General features: G+C 44.4%; 1 pseudogene; it reads left to right on the plus strand.

Annotated features, from left to right (window-relative positions):
- The first annotated feature begins 3,753 nt into the window (after positions 1-3,753).
- On the plus strand, positions 3,754-4,707 carry LOC138265187 (dynein axonemal intermediate chain 1 pseudogene; annotated as a pseudogene).
- Positions 4,708-5,576: the final 869 nt, after the last annotated feature.

The following is a 5,576-nucleotide window of genomic DNA, read 5'->3' on the forward strand; positions in this document are numbered from 1 at the left end:
AGGTAATCAGATTCAAAAACAGGGAGGACCTGGCTTGGCAGTTCAGGCTGGACCAGTCCCACTGGAGCAGGTTTAGGACTGCTTTGCATGTGGTTGGGTCCAAACTGAGTTGGCATGGTGTGCGAAATAATGATAAACTGGGATGCAGCCCGAGTAGTTACAGTGGCTGAGACTCATTCAAGCATTCCATCTATCACTTTGTATACTTACGTATGTTGCCCTAAGTGGGGTGGGCATGCCAAGACGTGAGTCCCATGCACAATGTATAAGTGAAGGAGCATCTATTATGCTCCCGCAAGGTGGTTAAGATGTGCATATTTCTCTTCTGCAGTGTCCTAGAAAGGGCAGGTGCACCATCTACATGTTGCTGAGAGTTTTGGGGGCTGCTAGGGTAACCCTAAAGTCTGGTCAAAATATTGTATAAGCCTCCATGGGGGTTACTTAGATTCTCCTGGGAGGGCTAATGTGCTTTTAAGCACTCTCGAGGCTTGTGCGTATGCACCGAGGGTCTGGAATATGGGGCCGCTGTTGATTGGTCCTAAAACTGCAGTGGCAACAGTACAAAGATAACAAAGACTCATGTCCACCTGATATTTGATTTGTAATATTTAATTGAATACGTTTACAAGAACAGTGGGCGACAATATATACTGATGAATGTCATTGAAACATTGTACCATCACACATTTTTATTAATATGTTCAACTAATTTAAATGCCATATTTTCTATTTTAAGATTTGTGGTGACACCCTGACTAACAGAATAGGCCTGTTTTTTTCTAATTACACTCTATGATATTGTGTCTAGACATTGATGTATGGTAATGGCTTGCTGGGAGCATCAGGTATGTGTGTGTGTGTGTATGGGTGAGTGTGTGCGCGTGTGTATATATATCAGGGGTCAATTAATCAGAGAATTTGTAAAGCGCACTACTCACCCGTGAGGGTCTCAAGGCGCTGAGGAGGGTGGGGAGAAGATGGGGGAGAGGTGCTGCTACTGCTTGAACAGCCAGGTCTTGAGAAGTTTCCTGAAAGTAAGGAGGTCTTTAGTCTGGCGCAGGTGGGTGGGAAGAGTGTTCCACGTTTTGGCGGCGAGGTGCAAGAATGATCTACCACCAGTTGTAGTTCTGCAGATGTGTGGGACGGTTGCGGGGGTGAGGTCAGCGGAGCGGAGATGCCGGGTCGGGGTGTATCAGGAGTCTGTTGAGGTATTCTGGTCCGGTGTTGTGCAGTGCCTTGTGAGCATGGGTGAGGAGTTTGAAGGTGATTCTCTTGTTGACGGGGAGCCAATCCGGGTCTCTCAGGTGAGCTGTGATGTGGCAGTGGCGGGGGATGTCCAGGATGAGGCATACAGAGGCCTTCTGGGGTGGCTCCTTCGCAATGGCGGAAGAGCACCTCCCCACTGGCTAAAAGCCAGCAGCAGAAAAACAAAACAATACTTGCATATTGTTTTATTTTTTTGATTTTGGCTCAGCCAGCATGTAAAGGAAGGGATGCGCTGGTCCTCGGGCGGTGGGATGAGGAGAGAGTGCATTAAGTTCACATCTGTGTTTGGATGGCCTCATACGGCCGTCCAAACACACATGCACACTTAAGTTTCTCCAGCCTGGCTGTGTACGTAGACTGGAGAAACTGCACAGGCCCCAGGGTTGTGTCTGAGCGACAGTCCGAGCCGCACAGACCAATCCTGACGCTGCTTTCATGCTAGCTTGAGCATAAAAGTAGCACAAGGATTGCTGGGGAGCCTCTTCTGGGGTCCCAGCAAAAGCTGGGACACCAGAAGAGGAAAGGACAACGAGTGAGGCAGCAGGAGAGGAAGGCGGCAGCGCCGAATGGTAAGTCTTTTTTTTCTTTTTATTTATTTACCCATCCGTCCTCGTCCTCCCCGCCCCTCTCCTTGATATTTGCGGCAGCACCCGTACATATATATATATATATATATATATATATATATATATATATATATATATATATATATATAAAATTTAAAATAGTTTTCTTTTCCATATGAAAAAGCACTGACGGGAAGTGGTTTATTGAGCGTTGTCTACCAGCGAGTTGGGAGTACTTGCCCGCACTACGTTCCCACACCACCTTGCATATGAATGTCACCAGGACATGCTTATAGAGCGACCATAATGCATTCAATATATTGTGTGGGTGACCAACATTTTTTAGTTTTTAAGAGTTGTAGAAACAGTTTTAGACGGTCTCTGTGTCAAATACAATTTAAAAGATTTGAACCTTTGAAACCTGGCAGCTTCACTGACTCAGCCTCAGCACAGCACAAGTCTGAGGGTCTCGTGACCTGGATCCATCTGTCCTGCAGGCCTCACCTCCTGACGTGGTCACAAGTAGACAGCTGCCAGATTTTCAGATTATGTGTGACATTACCGTATAACATGTGCTTATCTGTGACATTTCAATGCCTTTTATATAGCGTTTTGAGTGACACATTTATCCTGAGCTGAGCAAAGCAATTATTTCCATTTAACAAGATAAACGTTCGAAATTACCCTTTTTATTAAAAATAACAGCCTTAAAACAGCCGAAGGAGTCTCTCACACGAGGAGCTGCTTGAAAGGGAGGCATAGCTGGGGTTTTATTACAGAATAAATAGGGAATCAGAAGGACATTTGATATTTCTTCCTCCGGCAGAAGCAATATCAAATATCCTTCTACTTATTTTTTGTGTGCAGAATTTCGAACCTTGAAACATCAATTCATCTTCAGTAAAACACTGTAATATTGGTGGTGTTCTCCCGTTGAGGTGAACCCCTGTTCTTAACTCCCAGAAGGCATTTTGTTGTTAAATGTAAGCTCGGGCTGGGCCATCATTTTTTGGGGACATGGGCCATTTGCAACCCGTTATTAACAGTTCTCATGCCATTTAGGCCCAGATGTGTAAAGATCTTTTACCAGTCACAATCGGGCCTTTTGCGACTGGTAAAAGGCTTTTTGCCATGTACCATCCCTATTTTGCGAGTGTTACTGACTCGCAAAATATGAATTCCGACTCTCTTTTAGGAAGGGGCGTGTCAAGGGTGCCCCTTCCTAATAGAGATTCGCAGGGCCATGTCTGATTGTTTTGCGGCTGGGAATGCGGTTGTAAAAACAATCGCAGGTACCACCAACTTCAAGTTTGTGGTAACCCATTTGCAAAGGGAAGGGTTCCCCGATGGACCCCTTTCTCTTTACCAATGGGGGTGCAAACATTTTGTAAGAGTAGGCAGTGGTCTCAGGGATCACTGCCTACTCTTGAACAATGAAATGAAAAGATTTCAGTTTTCTTTTTTTAATGCATCCCGTTTCCCTTCAAGGAAAATGGGCTGCATTACAAAAAAAAATCGCTATGTTTAAAAAGCAATCACAGACATCGTGGTCTGCTGTCCCCAGCAGGCCACCATCCGTATGATTGTAGCGTTCACAATGGGTCGCCTCATGAATATTGTTGAGGCAGGACTATTTGCAACCCACTGCGAATCGCTAAAAATGTTAAACACACTATAATACTTTGCAGTTTGCAATTTCCGAATAGAGAACCGCAAAAATGTGCTATTAAGAAGGCGCAAAGCTCTTTTTTGATGCATCTGGCCCTTAGTGCTGTTTGAAATTCACACAATTTGCTTTCACTTGAAACGTGAAATTACAGCAAAATTAAGCACAATTACATAATTATGCCAGATACAAATCTCTTAATTTACACAATATTTAACTGTGGAATGCGTGCTTTTGTTGATTCTTGGCACGCGGATGTATTTAAACAAAGCAGCGCAAACAACAGCCCTTTTCACTTTCTTTATTCAAGAATGTGTGGTTAATAAGAACCCTTTTGATGAGGTGGCACAGGGTGTTGAGTACTTTGAAGATGTACCGGGAAGTACCGTGACTGGGGGGCATACTACTGCCCCTATGGAAGTTCCAGCATGACAAGACCAAGGGGATAGCAGTGACTGCCTTGTTCTGGGGCCCAAGGTATAAAGACTTCTTTGCTGTCGGCCATTACTCCTATGACTTAAGGAAGCAAGACCAGGGCATGCTCCTCTTTAACCGTTTGAAGAACCCTCGTTTCCAGATGTTTATCTTCAACACTGAGAGTTGTGTCATGTGCCTGTAAATCTGCAAAGACCATCCTTACCTGCTAGTTGTAGGTGCAAGCATACAGACCCTGTGTGACAGGTCAGGTGGCAAAAGGACGACCTTGACAACAACCTCAACTTCTTCTCAGTTTCCTCTGAGGGTCGTGTTGTGTCTTGGACCCTAGTGAAGAGCGAGCTGCTCTACACTGATGTCATTAGTCTCTCCCTGGATGGTGCTGCAATAAATGTGCCTACAACACTGCGCCTTAACACGAATACCTGTGGGACTTACTTCAATTACTAGAAACAGATCTAATACCTTTTCTTTGTTGGGATAGAAGGAAGCAAAATCCACATGTGCTCAAAGGCTGATTGCAGCCAATTCTTTGATACATATCAAGCTCACAGCTTGGCCATTGATGTAGTCTGCTGGAATCCCTTCCACCCCAAGGTCTTTATTAGGGGAGAGCGGATCCTGCGGAGTTTTACTCCACAGAATATCGTGGAGCTATATGAAAACTCTCTGAGATTTCACAGAGTTCTGCAAACTGTAAAAAACTGGCATGTCACACTGCTTGCACTGATTTTTAGCACTTGGAGGTTGTTCAGCACTGAAAAATCAGCGTGACTGGCACCATGATGCACACCAGAGGGCGCTACTGCTCTAGTTGATTTTGCTGCCACTCGAGTAGATTTGCTACTCGAGTGGCATCATTCTCAACATGAACGATCGTGCGCTGTGACTACAGACGGCAAGGTCCATGTGTTTGAACTCAAAGAGAACAAGAATGAAGCAATCTGCGAACACGCTGTGGTGGCCAAGATGAAGAGCAAGCTCATCCACATCCAATTCAATCCCATCTTTTCCATTATCTTTGCTGGAGATGACAGGGCAATGTCAGTGGCCTAAAGCTCTCACCTAACCTGCCCAATATGCCAAAGGAAAAGAAAGCTGCACAAGATCCGATTAAGGGACCAGAGTATGAGGTCTCTAAACCGGACAAGCTGTTGAGCCTGGTGAGAGAGCTAGAGAGACCAATGGCCAACTAGGAGTAGGTCTTTCTTGTGCAAAGTATTCAACTGAACAACCCCTGAGTTATCTTATGCCAACTGATTAACTAGAAACTAGCAATTACTTGGAGACTAGCACAATTAGGTGATTATTTTAAAGTTTTTTGTTCTGTTGAGCCTGGTGAGAGAGCCTGACAGACCAATGGCCAAATAAGAATAGGTCTTTCTTGTGGGGAACATTCAAATATATCTCTAAAAAAAACCACAATTTGATAGTGTGCTAAGAGATCACTCGAGAATAGCATCTCTTATGCTTGGACACTTTTTTCTTCTTCCGAGTTTCCTGTTTTCCCGAGAAGTGCCTTCTGAATGTTTTATATCTGTACTAAAAATGTCTGTTTTATTGAAATGTCCCAAGGGCACACCTTTCAAAATTGTTTGACTTCCATTTGTTCCACTCCATGGACTTCAGCGCACTGAAAAAAT

The sequence above is a fragment of the Pleurodeles waltl genome, chromosome 11, assembly GCF_031143425.1.
Source record: "Pleurodeles waltl isolate 20211129_DDA chromosome 11, aPleWal1.hap1.20221129, whole genome shotgun sequence".
Classification (NCBI taxonomy): domain Eukaryota; kingdom Metazoa; phylum Chordata; class Amphibia; order Caudata; family Salamandridae; genus Pleurodeles; species Pleurodeles waltl.